The sequence below is a fragment of the Periplaneta americana genome, chromosome 3 (assembly GCF_040183065.1).
Source record: "Periplaneta americana isolate PAMFEO1 chromosome 3, P.americana_PAMFEO1_priV1, whole genome shotgun sequence".
NCBI classification, from domain to species: Eukaryota; Metazoa; Arthropoda; class Insecta; order Blattodea; family Blattidae; genus Periplaneta; species Periplaneta americana.
Window position 1 is genome coordinate 149,195,307 of NC_091119.1, and position 20,495 is coordinate 149,215,801.

General features: G+C 36.3%; 1 protein-coding gene across 3 annotated transcripts in view; it reads right to left on the reverse strand.

Moving 5' to 3' along the window:
• LOC138696603 (RNA/RNP complex-1-interacting phosphatase) overlaps positions 1 to 20,495 on the reverse strand; it is a 364,465-nt gene that overhangs the window by 13,944 nt on the left and 330,026 nt on the right. The window lies entirely within an intron of this gene.

Consider the following 20,495-nt stretch of genomic DNA (forward strand, 5'->3'; position numbering starts at 1 on the left):
GAACGAAAACTAAAACGGTAAAATTGTTAAAATGTGTACATTTAAATGAGAGCATTCACAATTAACGAAAAGCTTGCCGGAGCCCGGGATTGGGAACGAAGAGTTGGCCAAGTTTCAACTTTGGCGTTCACGTTTCCGATCACAGCCCACTAGATTCATTCTATTGCCATCTAAAAGCTATTTTGTCGTCATATATTTTGTAGCAAGAAGACCGTGACATAACCTATGCATTATTTTGTTCTGTGATGTGCATCATGGAGCAAGTTTTATTTGATGAGATTCTAATATTGAGTGTTGAGGAAAATCCTCACGTTTACGATAAGCGGCGCGCCTCGCATAAAGATGACATAATGAAGGAGAATACGTGGCTTTCAATAGCTGCATCTTTCAACACCGATCGTAAGTGAATCATATTTTATTACTGTATTGGTTGTATTACACACTACATATTCATGCTTCAATTCAATAACTGATGTTGTATTCATTTTTATTCCATTACAAATGTTTCTTCTCTAATTATTTTACGTTATGGTAGACTTATAGGTTGTGATAATATAGATGCATGGGCATATTTATAGTACCGTACCCAATGAAATGTTTCAGTTGAGATTTCGAAGTTGGTTAACCTGTGTTTATGTTGGCTCCCTTGTACTCATGAGAGAACGCCATTGGTCAATTATACACAAATAACATCAGAATGCGTAATATCGACTTTACATATCGTTATTGACGTGTATATCGATATGCATAGTCGTCTATGTTCTCGGTTTATTGTGAATAAAAAATTTTTATATTCACGTCCTCTGCTTCTCGTTTTCATTCTGGCTCTCGTTCCCGGTTTATTGTGAATCAGCCTTGATTCCGGACATACAATCCTTAACCAAAGACCAAATATGTATATCATGGTGGGCAAAAAGATATAGAGATCTGTATTCCAGTGTCGATCCCACTTGAAGAATATGAAGTATTAGAAGTGAATAATAATAATAATAATAATAATAATAATAATAATAATAATAATAATAATAATAATAATAATAATAATAAAGATTCAAAAACGGGCTCTCAAGTGTTGTAATAATTCACCATTAAAATGGGACACACTCACGAACATGATAACGCGAATTCGATTATGCGCAAATGTTCAAAACATACAGAGGTGAGCCTACCTGGAGAGAAATAAAAAATAGGTTGCAGCCGCCAAATTACTCTTCAAGGAACGACCACCCATATAAATGAGGGAAAGAAGACAGAGGACGGACACTGGAAACTTTTCTTTTCTCAATCTTACTATCAGGATCTGGAATGCTTTACCTGCAGACTTACTAAAGGCTTTACCAATAACCAAAAATGTATTTAAAAATAGGCTTAAAGACTTTACTAATAGATGGTAGTATATTATACACATTATTTAAAGGGTGTAATTGATATTTTATTATTTGAAGTGTTGTATCAGTGAGGAAGTGTGTTGTGTCAGTGAAGTGTAAAGTGTGTAGTGTCAGTGAAGTCTATTGTGTATGTAAAATGTGTTTGTGTCAGTGAAGTTCTATAGTTCATAGTGGCTGTGCAAAGTATTTGAACAGTGAAATGGTTTTGAAGTGTTAGTGAAATCAGGATAGAATCAGTGGAGTGAGGGAGTTAATAGCGAAATAAGTGTAGTGCCAAAGGTACTTGTGCAGGTATGAAATTAGGGTTAAGATACAAATTAGATTTACTTTAAATGTTATTTTAAGTGATCGTGCTTTATTATTATTATTATTGTTATTATTATTATTATTATTATTATTATTATTATTATTATTGCTGGGGGATCATCGTGCTAACCACACGATACCTCCATTCTGGTTGGATGATCGTCCACCTCTGCTTCGGCATGTGGGCATGAGGCCAGCAGCCGGCTGGTTGGTCTAGGCACTTCACGGGCTGTAGCGCCACGGATTATTATTATTATTATTATTATTATTATAATTATTATTACTATTATTATTATTTATCATTATTATTAATTATTATTGTTTTTATTAGTTGTGTTTATTATTAATTGTCATTATTGAGTGTAATTAGTTACCAATGCCACCGGGTATATACCCATTTGCAGTGTGAATAAATACATGGGTCATTTGCAAAATTTGTATAACATATGGACGATTGAGAACGTCAAAATTAAAGTATTATTTAGTGCATATTCTGCATGTATTAATATAGTGTAATGTCTCTGCTATAGTAATCAGCCACTGTACACTCACCTTGCTTTACAGCACTGTTTTGAATGATGTAACAGACATGACACGAAGTAGCAGATCTGACAGGTAACAGACATGACAAAGCAAACAAGCATGTGCTAACTAAAATTTTTTTTTTTTGAATAATTTCGAGGGAAAAATTGTTCCGGAGCCGGGTCTCGAACCCGGGACCTTTGGTTTAACGTACCAACGCTCTACCACTGAGCTACTCGGGAACTCTAACCGACACCGATCCAATTTTTCCCTCTATATCCACAGACCTCAAAGTGGGCTGACAACCGTCAAGCAACCAACTTCGAGTGCACACTAACTCCGTGTGACTTAAATTGTGGTTTTCTGTTAACGAACAGTGACGTGTATTATGCAAATCAAGATTTCAGGTATAACTCCCTGTAAAGTTTGATTTGAATAATTTCGAGGGAAAAATTGTTCCGGAGCCGGGTCTCGAACCCGGGACCTTTGGTTTAACGTACCAACGCTCTACCACTGAGCTACTCGGGAACTCTAACCGACACCGATCCAATTCAATTATTCAAATCAAACTTTACAGGGAGTTATACCTGAAATCTTGATTTGCATAATACACGTCACTGTTCGTTAACAGAAAACCACAATTTAAGTCACACGGAGTTAGTGTGCACTCGAAGTTGGTTGCTTGACGGTTGTCAGCCCACTTTGAGGTCTGTGGATATAGAGGGAAAAATTGGATCGGTGTCGGTTAGAGTTCCCGAGTAGCTCAGTGGTAGAGCGTTGGTACGTTAAACCAAAGGTCCCGGGTTCGAGACCCGGCTCCGGAACAATTTTTCCCTCGAAATTATTCAAATCAAACTTTACAGGGAGTTATACCTGAAATCTTGATTTGCATAAAATTTTTTTGCTTAAAAATCTTCAAAATAGCAAGTTAACTACTGGACTCGTGTACTATTATGTCCTCTTGATTTTATATGTTGTTATTTGTGGAAAACACAACACAAACAGATCTGACAGAGTAAAAATGCACGCTTAGACTAAAACATAAAGCAAGAGTATGACACACAAACTCGCCAAATCAAAATGGGTAAACATAGCAGTACAATCAAAATGGCTTTTTGTGCACCATCTTGGCTTGTGCTGACATCTGTGGGATTTCTTTTTCAACTGTGTATTCATAGGAACAGAATGGTGTAACAGACCTGACTGATTTACTGGACTAGAGTAATTATGCAATCATATTTAAGGAAATATAAACTCAGACATAAATGAAGAAGTTTTGATAATATCAAATGTTTCTTTAATTTTTTTCTCAATTACATTATTAAATAAACCTTTATCTGGACATAATCATGCTCCATTTTAAAAACTTAACTAGTGTGGACACGGCATTTTAGCTGTCACTATGAGATTTTTATTTTATTCTCGTGAAATATTTCAAATGAAGGAAATAATTCTTGTGACGTTTACTACATTCGTATTAAAACTACTCAATGTTAAGAATTTATAACTCTATCGTTATAAATGCAATAATGGGAAGGGTAAGAATTTATGGACATCATTTGTTATACAAATTCTGCAAATTACTCACATATAATAATAATAATAATAATAATAATAATAATAATAATAATAATAATAATAATAATAATAATAATAATAATAATAATAACAATCTCACCGTCTCTGAACAGCTTCTAAAGTTGTAAAGAATTACTTCGTACTCGAGTTGGAAGAACTTGAAAAATTAATTGAGGGATAATGATTGCACCAGAGAGGCGGAGGTGAAATGTGTGAAGGATTAATTAACAGCAACACCCACACATGCGGCGGGATATAAATCACGGTAGTCACATAATTAATATGCTCCACTACGTTAACACCACTGATTAGCATTCTATGATTACCACAAGCTGTCGCTGTCACCTGGCTCACGTACATACGCACCTTTGCACTGTCGATAGTTATCTGTTAAAGAGTACGCCCTGTATTACGTGTTTTAAATAGCGTGTGACATTGAAAAATTGGTCGTGTTCAGGCTTTGTTATACATTGTCTATTAGGAGATTGGTATTTCTTTCATGAATACAGTTCGGCTGATATTTGATACCTGTATGATAAATGAGGTTTCTATTTTACACGCGTATTCCTGTCACCTGCTAATGGCATGCAGTCTTGGTTGTATTTAGTGATATGGTACGATACATCAATAGCAAGTTATAAGATATTGCTACAACGTCGCTCGTTCCCGGTAATTTGGTTAAGAAAGCAAACAACTTTGCTCTCCATTAATTTCGGCATTAAATTCGGATGACAACGACGGATGATACTGGAAGGTGTTCGAGTTTTTGTTAGGCGGGTTTAATAATGATTAACACGAATTTATCATCATAAATCTGGTAGATAACTTCATGATCCGGTTTTTCATATATGTTGATGCGATTGTGTACAAAGTGCGTTCATTTACAGCTTAGCCAACATCAGCGAGTCAGCACCTGGACTCAAATTATCATATTTCTATTAAAATTAGTATATGCATAATGAAGTGAAAGTTATTTCGGTTCGATCCCGGACTGAGGTGCGAGATAATTTTCAGAACGGTTCTGATGCCCACTCCACTTCCTTCTAATCTCCGAAGGTTCTGCCCCTGTAAGTAACGCGATTAAAGATTGCTCCTAATCTCATGCTATGAAAGCACAGTCCATGTATGAATATAATATGCATTTATACACATCTGCATCAAATTGGCGAGAAAATCGAGTTACTTTTCGCATTCCAGCCCTTTGAGGAACACAAGACACGTATTTTTAATTTACATTAACTATTACACTTTTACTACATCATACTACCTTTGACCAATAAAACGGAACGAAAGGACGTCTTTCAACCAATCATGGCTGCTTATCGCTACAATTTTATCACTTCCCTAGCATTTGTTTGTTTTTATCACTTCCCTAGCATTTCTTTCTTTGTTAGTCAACATTTCAAACTGGAAATTCTTTACGGTACTATAAAACATGCTTTGCGATCGTCATTTGTTTCCCGCATAGATAGTCGACTGAAAATGGCGGTTCCGTTCAAACATTTTGGTTTTTTATTGAGTTATTTTACGCCGCTGTATCAACATCTAGGTTATTTAGCGTCTGAATGAAATGAGTCCGGGGTCCAGCACCGAAAGTTACCCAGCATTTGCTCGTATTGGGTTGAGGGAAAACCCCGGAAAAAATCTCAACCAGATAACTTGCCCCGAACGGGATTCGAACCCGGGCCACCTGGTTTCGCAGCCAGACGCGCTGACCGTTACTCCACAGGTGTGGGCAACATTTTGGTGAAGCTAACATTAGTCAAATAGAATTTTAGTTAAGTCAATTAATATCTATTTGATTGTATTATAGTACTTTATTTCTTCTAATCGTTATATACTTTCTTCTGTTTTTATCACTTTCCTACCATTTGTTTCTTTGTTTGCCAACATTTCAAACTGCAAATTCTTTACGGTAGGCCTACTATAAAACATACTTTGCGATCGTTCTTTGTTTACAGCATAGGTAGTAAAATGAAAATGGTGGCTCCGTTCAAACGTTTTGGTGAAGTTAACATTAGCGAAATAGAATTTTAGTAAGTAAGTTAATATTTTATTAGAGTACTTTATTTCTTCTAATCGTGTAATAGTCAATTAAATCCCACTCGAGTTTTGATTTTCTCTAGTTAAATCAAAACCTGTAGTGAGATTACTGTTCATAATCACGATGGTAATTATAATGCTTTTCACGCGACTTAGTTCATACGTCTCATCTTATTCAAGGCTGTAATATTTTGCCTGGGAGCATGTAATATTTAACTTACCATAACCAAAAGTATTTAGTCTTAGGCCCGGTATTATAAACAGGGTTAATCTAAAAATTAAGTTAAGCTGAAGTTAAGCGAGAATTTAACTCAATGTGCTGTATTACAAAGTTCCGGTAAAGTTAAACTGTAGTGGAATACGATTGGTATTACTGCTAGGAAAGAAAAGAAGATGATCGCTACTGTTTCATTATGAGGTCCCTGAGACAAATAACGCCATGTATATCTTTAACGCCAGCCTATTAATATGTAGTGATGAAATGAATTACTAGTTGCCTGCTGACATTTACGAGTTACATGATATTCCACCATTTTGCTGTTGTGTGTTGATAGTGAAAGGCTGTTCTTGTATCAAGATAAAAGGCAATATTTTATTTTGTGTGTTGAGCAAATAATAACTATACTAAACTATATATTTTCATGATCCTTAAACATTCTTCTATGCAGAGAAAATATTTGCTATCTAGGCTATAACATTTGAAAATGTTAGAGAAACAGGCGTGCAATGTTATCAAGTATTCAGTAGCGCTTTAACGCCACGCGGCATTAAAGATCTACAGAACAAATTTTAAGTTATGTTAGTACGGTACTCATTTGTTTAACGACAGTCCTCAGTTTTTTAATAGTACTTTTATTGCTTTTATATTCATATTGTATGAGGTATTTACATGGTAAGTGTGGAACATAAGGAAAAACACTAACCTTTCAACTTACAAATGTCCAGAATGTGCACAGTGATAATATTGGTTCAATTGCTTATCAAACTCTTAATTTTTCTGTTTTACTTGTGGAAAACATTCATATTTAACTAAGGTTAATGCTTTTGTGTTTATAACTTTCTACTGTGTTTCATTATATCTTTTTGAAAGCAAGGAGTTACCGGAAAACATTTTTCTAATCCATCTGGTGTTTCAGATTCAGATCAAAAATATTTCATTAGTATTGAGTTATTTTGTATCATTTATTAACAGAAACTCAAATTTAGTTGCTTAGTTCCATTTGTGTTGCTTAGGAAAAATAATCCGTTAATAACTGTAAGTACGAGTATATAGGTTACTAGAAAATAGGTGGCGTTAATTGGACAAGCTGTTCCTAATAATGCCAGTATACAAAGATTTACTATTTGAGTTGTAATTCTTCTCCAGTATATAATATCACCATTTTCATTGTGCTATTTTCTAAAGATAAGATTAAAATGTCTTTGTCATATTTTTTGTCTTTGTACATAACTTATTTCCAGAGCAACAGTGACTTAAAGTGTTAAGGTGGCGTTATTTGGTACGTGTACCTTATTATTTCTGTTGAAATAGCCGATGCTAGTGGAGAATAGTCATTAAGAAACATCTTTGTTCTTCGATAACAGAGAGAATATCATTAAAAAAATCTATAGAGGACCAATACCGCCTACTTCAGACTTAATTTCAAATAGCTTCTTAATGCTGGCTACCAATGTTATACTCCCAAACAAACTACACAATGCATGAGCAACCGCGACTGAACTCCATACACAATCAGCTGACAAATTAACTATAATATTAGTATGCGTATTTTATAAATTGTGTAAGGTGTTTATGAAACAGAATTCAGTCATATAATAAAATTATTTTTATAAGTTTAGTAATATTAGGTAACACTATTAGTGTGTTTATAAAACAGGCCCCAGTGTTTCATAATAAATCTTACCAGGAGACTGTCTGCCACACACAGTATAATGCGCAATACACTTAAGTTAATAAGGTGATCACAAAGTGCAGTAGCACTTGCAGAATTTGTATGCATATTCTGTGGATTAGGCCTATATCATACCAGGAACAGTGTAAATCTAAGTACAGACGGACATCTTCCTGTGAGACATTCATATAGAGTGAGCCATGGGAATTCGACGATTTTTAACATACAATAAGTTCGTAACAATGACTAGAGACAGTCAAAATTCTTGAATAAAAGGGGCTAAAATTCTTGGTTAAAAAGGATAAAAATTCTTGAGTGAAAACGAAAATTTCTTGAGTAAACCTGAAAATTTCACCCTATTTTATTAGATAAATGATTATGTTGCTTAAGATAATTGACAATTATAATTATATAACCTATTCAAAGTTTTACGTTGACAACAATTCTAAGATATTTAACATTCAAAGTTGTACGCGGACAACAGTTCTAAGTTTGTCATTGTAAGGTTTCTTATTCTATTTGTTAACACACACGAGAACCGTGAAAAAAAAAAAAAAGTTCACAGTCAACATTAGGAACTGGAATCCATATAGGGTAAACTGTATAGTGATTGACCACTTAAGCTAATGAATAATAAAACAATGAAATAGCGGAAAACAGTGGTAACTTATTGAGAGAATTTTAAAGGCATTGGGTCAAGTGAAGATTCAGAAACAAATCAAAATCAATAAACAAAAGAAAAAATAAAATTTTAATGCAAAGATAAATTAAATAAACACAACAAGTCCACTTTTACAGTTATTGACCGTCTACTGCACGGTTATTGACCATACACTTGTTAGTGATTGACCGTCTACTGCACAGTTATTGACCACACACTTGTTAGTGATTGACCGTCTACTGCACAGTTATTGACCACACACTTATTAGTGATTGACCGTCTACTGCACGGTTATTGAATACTCATTTATTAGTGATTGAACAACACATTTTCACAATTTTCACTTTTTTCTTGTCTGTTTCGTTTCTCTTCTTCTGATCTTTCTCATTAAAAACTATTCGCCACCGGCGTAGCTCTATCGGCAAAGGTGTTTGCCTGCCGATCCGGAGTTTCGTTCGGGCGCGGGTTCAATTCCCGCTTGGGCTGATTACCTGGTTCGGTTTTTTCGAGGTTTTGCCCAACCGTAAGGCAAATGTCAGGTAATCTATGACGAATCCTCGGCCTCATCTCTCCAAATACCATCTCGCTATCATCAATCCCATCGACGCTAAATAACCTCGTAGTTGATAAAGTGTCGTTAAATAACCAAGTTAAAAAAAAATAAGAAAAGAATTCTTCTTGCTGCCTTTTCTTTCATTTCTTATTCGCTTCCTTTCTTCTCTTGCCTATTCTTCCATTTTTCTCTTTTGTGCCTTATCAGAAGCAAGTGTGTGTCATTTCTCTGATGTTATTACAAATGGCTTCACTCAGCACTGGACGAGGACCAAAGAACACTTTTCCTTCAACGGGATATTTGTTTTTGGACGCTAAGTTTGCTTTTAGGACACCAAACTTCTTGGCAGCTTCATTTAAATCAAATCCACTGCGGACAGGTTCTGTAGCGTTTCGTAAAGCTTCCCCTGTATAATGCGCTTTACCTGGCTTAGGCATTATAATATAGTATCAGTCCTGTAAAAATCCCCATCATTTAACCGATAACATATATAGAATTGGAGCAAATTGGTCATTATTCTAACAAATAATTTATGAACGACCAATCACTGTAGTTTGCGGACATACACTTTATAGTGATTGACCACGGGGCATTTTTATGTCATATAAAAACTTTAACAAAATAATATTCTGTGGACGGAAACCTTATACCTTTTCTCACACTGTGAGTGTAAAAACGAGCACCAGAATTTATGTATTCTTTGCAGAATAAATAAATTATTGCGTGCATTATTCTTAGCAATTCTCTAGTTACTTACACTTGCTTACGTTCAGTTGCATCTCCAATCGATTTCAGTCCTCTCAGACAACAGACACTAACTCAGTGGGATGAACAGCGACAACTAACCACAAATAACGGTTGTTACTAGGGGTATATGCAGCAAAAAGTGAAATCACGATCGTAGTTTATTCACAATATACTTGAAAAAAGGAACCGGTCAATCACCGTATACTGGTCAATAAGTACCTAGTTTACCCTAGCTTGGAGTGCTCCGTTCATAAAATCACTGTGATCTTCACGTAACGACAGCAAACCTTCTTCCACTGAAAATCCAGGACTATTTTTAACTATGTCCTTCAGTTCACAGTATGCATGTACTTCTACATTAGGTGATAGATTCTTTAAGATTGCCACCTGATCAAAGAGAGGTTTCAAACTGCTTTCAGCTGCATCAAACCGTTTACCAATCATTTCACCTCACACCATCTAGCGCCAGCATTCCAAACCTTGTGCATTTTTCAACCAGAAATTCTAAAATTTCCAAATTTAGATAATGTATTGCTGAAAAATTGCGTCTTTTCGCGAATAACGATAGAAAATATCCTAAATTCGCGAGTTGAAAGTGTAATTATATGATATTTTTTTATGCGAACCATGTTTTAAACTATGTTTATTTGGTTTTTAGGTTTTTCGCGATTTCGCGAGTCACGAATTTTGACTGTCTCTAACAATGACATATAAGTGAGTAGGTTAGTTATTATGCGCACGCGCAATGTATGCCATTGTCATAAAAATGGCGCTATGGAATGCTGAATATCGTGTTTTTGTGGAGGAAACATTAAAAAAAAAATTCTGACTCAGAATACAACATTTTCGTTATTGGTCTGATAAAAATCCACAGCAGCTTCATGTGCGTCCTCTTCATAGTCCACATGTAACAGTCTGGTGTGGCGTTGCCAGTTTTGGAATCATAGGTCCTTATTTCTTTGAAGAGAATGACATATCTGTCACAGTGAAGTCTGATCGATACATAGAGATGTTGGAGACTTCCTTACTCCAGAGCTACATTATCTCAACCTCATATAGTTTCAAGAAGATGGAGCTATAGTTTACACTGCCAACGCGTCCATTACAATGGTTAAAGATATGTTTCTAAACCGTGTGATTTCCGTGGCCCGCACGTCCTCCCGATCTATCAGTATGTGACTACTTCATTTGGGGTTACATCAAGCCTAAAGTATATATTAGGAAACCAAGAGATATTAATGAACTCAACGAGGCTACACAGGAGAAAATCACAGCCATATCAAACAAGATGGTGCAATCAGCCATACAGAATCTGCGTGAGAGACTGCAGCAATGTATCTTAAGAGGTTGGGGCCATTTAAGAAGTGTGCTATTTAGAAAATGAGGTCACGTTCCCAAAGGACATTCAATAATCTATTGTTATATAACAGCAATAAAATTTTAATTTGTATTTTATATTGTTAATTTTGTATGTTAAAATCGTCAGGTACCCATGGTCCACACTGTATTTACTGAAGTAACACCTAACTCTATAACATGTATTTCATGCAACAAAACTGTACGGAGGAAATAATGGGAATACGGCGGCACTTAGAACTATCTACAGAACTATCTCAAAATAGATAGTGCCGGAGATGAATAACCTATAGAATGCACAGACGAAAATTATTCATTCCCTGGTTACAGTAAAAAATAATAAAGCAACATTGTATCAGGAAAGCTAGGTACTGTACATTCTTCCTGATAAATGTAAGAAGCTACTCTGACGTCAATAAATTCAACAAATGAATAAATACAGAAGCACTTTTTTGAAAAGCGTCGTAACATATTCCAAGATTGTGTCTCTTGTTTGGCCTTGGTTGAGGTTTCCTAGAAGTCAGTTGATATATGCAATTGTCTGCGGTGACTTTTATTTCCTGTCGTACGCCATGCCCAAATACACGGAGCAAGTACATATAAACTTAAACACTTGATGTTGCATTGGACGTTTATTACGCAGTGTTCATCATTTATGTCACTTTCAATTGTTCCAGTGTTTTGCCGCGATCGATTGTCAATTCAAGAAAAATCTTTATGGTTTATTCTTGGAAAAGAATTGTAAAAGTCTACAAATAGTTGGAGTCAGTATCAGACAATCGTCTGGATGTCACAAATAAATGTCATAGCTGTCATTATTAAGATGCGCAAATTGAAACAACTATGAGATCTTGCCAGTGTCTGTCTCACTCAGATCTGTGACGCTGAGATATAAAAGCGCACCTTCACGTACGTACTCTTTACACAGGAAAATCAGATGCAAATGAGGTCCTACGAAATTTAGCTTATGATATTTTAAGTACGTAAGAGACAAAAAATATAATTCTTCAGAGTTACAGAATATCAGTGTTACAAATAAACTGTGCATAATTTTTGTACAAGACTTATGCAGAGTTCGAACAGAAAACGTTACTAATAGACTATGCATAAGCGATGGATGTATAGGCAGTGTGTAACTATATATGGGAATTGCTTTGCTGTAGTTAAACATGCGAAATCCACTGTTTGTATACAGAGAGAAAATGGCCGCCTCTGCAATAGCTACTCGTATCGATGCCTTGTAACAGCAGAAAAACAAATAAAAGAGCACAGAATAATTCGAATAATAATACTGTAGTCGGCTGTAGCTTGTACTCTTTGATCAAATAATATAACGTGGTGATCGATCAGCTCCAGTTGTACTATCGATACTTAACGCAGCACACTAGCGCACACTATAGGATGCAATAAATCATCTCAGTTATTCTGTTCCCTTTCGTAATCAATAAAATAATGACGAAACTATGACGTAGTTCTGTAATAGTTGTATTGTTATTCACGACGTAGGCTATATAGTGATTGTTAGTCAGGAATTTAATCACGACTTATAAACGAGCTAGACACTGTAATCGTATAAGCCAGTTAAAAATCTGTATAAAAGTTTTATTAGCAAGGCAGTATATGTTTGGTGAAATAATGATAATGATAATAATAATAATAATAATAATAATAATAATAATAATAATAACAATAATAATATATTATATACTTATGGCTTTTAAGGAACCAGGGGGTTCATTGCCTCCCTCACATAAGCCCGCCATCGGTCTCTATCCTAAGCAAGATTAATCCAGTTCCTACCATCATATCCCACCTCCCTCAAATCCATTTTTATATTATCCTCCCACTTACGTCTCGGCCTCCCCAAAGGTCTTATTCCCTCCGGCCTCCTAACTTACACTCTATTTCTGGATTCGCCCATACGTTCTACATGTTCTGCCCATTTCAAACGTCTGGATTTAATGTTCCTAATTATGTCAGGTGAAGAATAAAATGCATGCAGTTCTGCGTTGTGTAATATTATCCATTCTCCTGTAACTTAAACCCTTTTATCCCCAAACATTTTCCTAAGCACCTTATTCTCAAACATCCTTAATCTCTGTTCCTCTCTCAAAGTGAGAGTCCAAGTTTCACAATCATACAGAAGAACCGGTAATATAATTATTTTATAAATTCTAACTTTCAGATTTTTTGAGAGCAAACTGGGTGATGAAAGCTTCTCAACCGAATAATAACACGCATTTTCCACATTTATTCTGCGTTTAATTTCCTCCCGAGTAATAATAATAATAATAATAATAATAATAATAATAATAATAATAATAATAATAATAATAATAATAATAATAATTCACTAAAGTAAACAGTATGATCTTAAAATAACGAAAACAAAAAGTCTAGCCTTCAAAGAAATAGATACAATAAGAGTCAAAATTATTCTGATTGCTCAAATCCTACATCAGGTAAGTTCTTTCAATTGTTTAGGTTAAAAAATTTCTTATGTAAAAGCACCGAGTTCGAGTCCGTGGAGATACTATAAAACTTAATGTACCGTACTATTATCAATTATAAAAAAAATATGATTTGACGAAACTCGCAACTGCCGAGGTTATATCAGCGTCGCCGGTGTGCCGGAACTTTGTCCCGCTAGAGTTCTTTTTACATGTCAGTAAATCTGCTGACATGAGCCTGTAGCATTTAAGCACAAGCCATCGACCTGAGCCGGTATCGAGCCTGCAACCTCGAGCACAGAAGGTCAGCGCTTTTCAATTTTATCTATGATTACCATACAAAGCCTTGCTTCTTCAACATACAATCCTAGCCGTAAATATAGTTGTGCCGGACATGACAATTAATCCTAAAGGAAAATCAAGTAAGGAGATAATACGCTTTGGGGACAATCGATTTTGACTTCGAATAAAAGTTAATGATGTAAAATGTGGTCCAGGAAAGGCATAATGTACAACGATAAAGCATTACTGAATTATTGGCAGCGAAAGTAGAATTCTACCGCCTTCTTAGTTAATGTCTCTTTTTCTCTGACTTCCGTCTTCCATTGCGTTACATTGGCAATGAGGACACTAGTTCGAGACTAATTTTAGTTACATTTCCCCTACTTCCTTTTTGATATGCTGTTCTATCTTCACTTCTGTGAAAGTTTCTCGAATGCTTAAAACAACAGAGGAAGATAGGACAGGTATTGCTTGTTACCTTAATTCAGTATCTTATTGTATCTATTAAACCTCGTTCGCTGCTGGAAAGCAAATTACTTTCAGCGACAATTCTACTATAGTTGGGTAAGGTAAAGGTAAAGGTATCCCCGTAACATGCCATGAAGGCACTTGGGGGGCATGGAGGTAGAGCCCCATGCTTTCCATGACCTCGGCACTAGAATGAGGTGGTGTGGTCGGCACCACGCTCTGACCGCCTTTTACCCCCAGGAAAGACCCGGTACTCAAATTTATAGGAGGCTGAGTGAACCTCGGGGCCGTTCTGAAAGTTTGGCAACGAGAAAAAATCCTGTCACCACCTGGGATCGAACCTTTCAGTCCGTAGCCAGCTGCTCTACCAACTGAGCTACCCGGCCGCCCACTATAGTTGGGTAGTTGTTTTATTTAACGATGCTTTCAACTGCAGCAATTACTAAGCGTCAAAATTAAACAATGGTGACGACGGGACCACAAATTTTCCCTAAAGCCCTCTACTAGGAACAGGGTTCTATTAAGTGACGTAAATCTACAAAATGGTCCTAGCTTTATTAGCCTGTTGAAGAAAGCAACGCTAATGGTTTTTATCGTTCTTTAAAATCAACCGCCCTCAGTTGGGTTTGAAGCCGAGACCCTCGAATCATGGTAATTGCAAGACCACCGACTATGTGAAGATGATGGCACATTCAACTTAGTTTTTCTGGGGGGGGGGGGAAAAAACAGAAAGTAGCCGCTAACTAATAACACATATACTCGTACGAGGAGATGAAACTGGTGATGGTAGAGTGGTTGAAGATTCCATTTATGCCGTAGATCTAGGTCTTTCTCTTCATTAAGTATTGAGATGTAACTTGGGAATTGACAGTAACGAAAAAATGCAATCCCCTCTCCCCACTACAAGGAGAATACGAGATCGGGAATACAAGGAGAATAAGAGGAATACAAGGAGAACAGGAAGAATACGAGAACAAGTGGAATACAAGGAGAACAAGTGCAATACAAAGAGAAAAAACAAGAAAAATAAAACGAATACTAGTGCAAGGGGACGGCATGGAGAATAAGTAGAATACAAGGAGAACAAGTGAATTTCAAGGAGAACAAGGGGAAGATAAAAGAATACAAGGAGAACAAGTGGAAGGTAAAAAAAAGAAAGGGAATACGAGGATAAAAAGGGGAACAAGGAGAACAAGAGGAATACAAAAAGGATATGAGAATACAAGAAGAATACTGAGACTTCAACGAGAAGAGGAATACAAGAACAACAAGTGAATTACAAGGGGAAGATAAAAGGAGAACAAGGCGAAGACAAGGAGAACAAATGGAATACAAAGAGAAGAGGAATACAAAAAGGATAATGGGAATACAAGAAGAATACTGAGACTACAACGAGAAGGGGAATACAAGGAGAACAAGTGAATTACAAGGGGAAGATAAAAGAATACAAGGAGAACAGGAAGAAGATAAGAAAAAGGGAATACAAGAACAACAAGAGGAAGGACAACAAGAGGAATACTGAGACTACAACGAGAAGGCGAATACAAGGAGAACAAGAGGAATGCAAGGAGAACAAGGAAAGTACAAGAACAATGGGAATGCAAGTAGAATAGTGGGAATACAAGAAGAAGCATAATAAGTGGCTAACAAGTGGAAGACTAAGAGAACAAGGAGAATTCAAAGAGGACATGAGGAATAAATGGACAAGGGGAAGACCAGGATAACCTCAAAGGTGTACAAGGTCTATCGTTAATGAAGATTCGTTGATTGTGATAGAAGACCGACACTTTCGGACCCACGCGTAGTTGCGTAAAGATACGCTATGAAACGGTCGATTTTTGTTCCTTCCCTCTATGAACGTAAACACAGGACAATGATAATGTTGAGATAGTATCGGTCATAGTAAAGCACAAAATTACAGAACATGAAATACCTCTCCTTCCCTATTATTATAAAAATATAAGAAGCACGTTTATAAGTGAATTACAACAATAACTACAAAAAAAGTGTCAAAAGAGAAAGAACAGACTAAATATATCCCGAACTCGGAACATTTCAATCATCAGTATCACATCTATACACTGAGCTCCAGCCACTAGACACATTATAGCCAAGAAGATGGCAGAATGCAAATTTAGCTGCTTATAACTTGGAAACCAATCAGCGGCGTATAATTCATTTTACTGTACACAATTTATATCAGTAAACTTCCATCCAAAATAGTATAGTCTCATTCGGCGATCATAAAAGCGTTTCATCTCCTTGTAAAACGAATCCGTAAGAAACAAAAGGAGAAGAATGTAAAAACGCCGAAATAGGAGTACAAAAACGTTAATATCTTCCTCGACTAACAATATTGAAATTCATTGGCCCGCCTTACAAAAAGTTTGGTCACTCCTGAACTAAATGCTAACACACGTAAGTAAGAAGTCAACTAACTGAAATCCGAGTGAAGATGATCTCATTAGAAAGGCTTGTCGCTCTATGACTTTGAACACGGAGTGTACTCTTGTTCCCAGACGGACAGGTAAGTGCACTTACACATTCTATATCGGGCTTGTAGTGTGAGACATTAATAACTCGTATGAAAGTCAGCCGGGCCACGTTAAATCACTCTCCCCAGAACTATTATACCGTAGACCTATAAATTAGCGCGGTCCATGCTTCACGGGCACGGCAAGGATGTGGGTGCGAAGAAACCGGACAACCTCGGAGGATGTGGAGTGAACACACTGCTGTACTTCCCAAGCTCGTAACAAGATGGAATGATATAACAATGTATTTATAAAAATAAAGGCTAGACCTCGCAGCACGAGAAGTTGCAAACAGTAGAATGACAGGGTGTGATAGCTGCACAGTCTAGTATATACAGTCACGAAGCTTGAGTTGTGAGGGTGCTAGAAACAATAGACTGTGCCGGTACTATTCCGCATTATCTGTAATGAGGCGATATTAGCGATCCTAGTGGTTAGCAACTATCTATGGATGCATATTTACTACGTATTGAGCTTCGTGACTGTATGTACTAGACTGTGATATATGCATTAATGGCCATAAATAAATAACACAGAAAGACCTCCAACTTTATGTATACTTTTGTGAGACTATCGACAATGTATATTACCGGTACCCCCCAAAGTAGCGCGTAATGATTTATCAACAATAATCTCACTAGAGGTTTTGATTTATCTAGAAAAAATCAAAAGTCGAGTGAGATTTAATTGACTATTACACGATTACAAGAATTTTTTTTTTTTTAATTTAGTAGGTTATTTTACGACGCTTAATCAACATCTAAAGTTATTTAGCGTCTGAATGAGATGAAGGTCATAATGCCGGTGAAATGAGTCCGGTGTCCAGCACCGAAAGTTACCCAGTATTTGCTCATTTTGCGTTGAGGGAAAACCCCGGAAAAAAACTCAACCAGGTAACTTGCCCCGACCTGGCTTCGTGGCTAGACGCGCTAACCGTTACTCCACATGTGTGGACGATTACAAGAAAGTATATAAAGATTACAAGACATAAAGTACTCTACTACAATAAAATATTAATTGACTAAAATTTTATTTCACTCCTAACTTCACCAAATCGTTTGAACGGAGCACCGAAAAACAAAAAATACAACCCGGAAACATAACAGCGCCAAAAAGTAAAGAAGTAAATGTAACAAAAAACACAGAATACGTCCCTAACGGTGTAGAACGGAGTAAGCGCAGTCGTTTTTAGATATTGACTATCATCTTTGCAGAAGTATTCGTGCTCTTTTTCTGTCACTTTTTAGAAACAGTATACCATCACCAGACTTAGGTTAAATTAGGCTATCAGCTAACGATGTGCAAGTAACCGGTGATTATAAATGGGGTGCACCGAATTTACATTTTAACTACTGTTACTTCGTAACCCATGGCTACTACGTTTTTAACGGAAGTGATGCAAATCGCCATAAGACGAACAGAATTCCTGTTCCACATACTAACAGATGAATAAGTGAAGTAGCATCTGTGTGATTTACTCTTTAAATACCCATGTTTGTTACACAATGGTGTCTACGGGTTATTTTCAATACACTTCAGCTGGTGTAACACAGAGTGTAAATAAAAAGTTCTATGGATTTTAAGGAGCTGTAACCAAGATAACAAATACATATCTATTAATTTTTATATTCTAGTCACGGTTTTAATAAATCTTTGAAGAGAAAGTCTCTCTACACAGCATACAAAGAAGTGATTAAATACTCCTCTAGCAAAGTCCACCGTTCTGGACCGTGAAACGAGCGGGCCCGAGTTCAAATCCTGGTTGGGACAAGTTACCTGGTTGGGGTTTCATGTCCGGGGTTTTCTCTCAACCAACTGAAGCCGAATTGCTGGGTAACTTTTGGCACTGAACCTCGGATTCATTCCGCCATCAAGAATTTACATATATCATCATCATCATCATCATCATCATCATCATCATACCATAGCCCGGGTTAAGTTAACGGTGAGACGTGCTGTACTTGTACAAGAGCGCGGCCGTTTGGGTACCCAATCATTCACAGAATAGGACTGGTAGGCACAATAAGCCCCAAGCTGCTGTGCAAGCTTTCGGGTCCCTCTTCCGTACAAATAGAGAGAGGGAAAAGAAAAAATACTCTAGCAAGAGTATTAGCTGTATGAAGAAAATTTAAATTACAACCAAATGAACCTCATACTACTCAGGAAAATAAAATGTATAGGCCTTACTTACTTACTGGCTTTTAAGGAACCCGGAGGTTCATTGCCGCCATCACATAAGCCCGCTATTGATCCCTATCCTGAGCAAGATTAATCCAGTCTCTTATCATCATATCCCACCTCCCTCAAATCCATTTTAATATTATCCTCTCATCTACGTCTCGGCCTCCCGAAAGGTCTTTTTCCCTCCGGCCTCCCAACTAACACTCTATATGCATTTCTCGATTCGCCCAGTCATGCTACATGCCCTGCCCATCTCAAATGTCTGGATTTAATGTTCCTAATTATGTCAGGTGAAGAATACAATGTGTGCAGTTCTGTGTTGTGTAGCTTTCTCCATTTTCCTGTAACTTCATCCCACTTAGCCCCAAATATTTTCCTAAGCACCTTATTCTCAAACACCCTTAACCTATTTCCTATCTCAAAGTGAGAGTCCAAGTTTCACAACCATAAAGAACAACCGCTAATATAAATGTTTTATAAATTCTAACTTTCAGATTTTCTGACAGCAGACTGGATGATAAAAACTTCTCAACCGAATAATAACAGGCATTTCCTATATTTATTCTGTGTTTAATTTCCTCCTGAGTATCATTTATATTTGTTACTATTGCTCCCAGGTATTTGAATTTTTCCACCTCTTCAAAGAATAAATTTCCAATTTTTATATTTCCATTTCGTACAATATTCTCGTTACGAGACATAATCATACACTTTGCCTTTTCGGGATTTACTTCTAAACCTATCTCTTTACTTGCTTAAAGTAAAATTCCCGTATTTTCCCTAATCGTTTGTGGATTTTCTCCTAACATATTCACGTCATCCGCATAGACAAGCAGTTGATGTAACCCGTTCAATTCCAAACCCTCTCTGGTGCAGAACAAACGAAAAGAATAACAAATGGTTAAACCCGTAGAAAAAAAAATTAAAAATCCAAAAATTTTTACAATTTATATTGGCTCATGTTGTCATTATTTCTAATAAAAGTTTTCAGGAATACTTTATACATGGAGCTTAAATTCATTGCCCTTATCTGCCATATTAGAATAGTAAAACAAGAGTATTATCCTGGACATTCCTAATGGCATATTCTAGAGCAAAGTTAAAAAGTAAAGGTGATAGTGCATATCCTTGCTTTAGCCCATAGTGAATTGGAAACGCATTTGACAGAAACTGACCTATACGGACCCTGCTGTACGTTTCACTGAGACACATTTTAATTAATCGAACTAGTTCCTTGGGAATACCAAATTCAATAAGAATATTACATAAAACTTATCTCTTAACCGAGTCATATGCCTTTTTTAAATCAAATTTCATAGCCGTGCTATGTGTATGTTGAGTTGGTATGTAAACAACAAGAAGTTTGCACAACGAAACTCATCCAAATCGGCCACCCATTTCTCACTCAACTCCGTGTAGAAGATATCTCAATTCTCTCATTTTCTGTTAATAACATCTCGTTTCATGTTAATTGCATCAATAAAACTGATTCCATAACACAATGACTAAAAAGTGTATCGATTAAATTGTTACC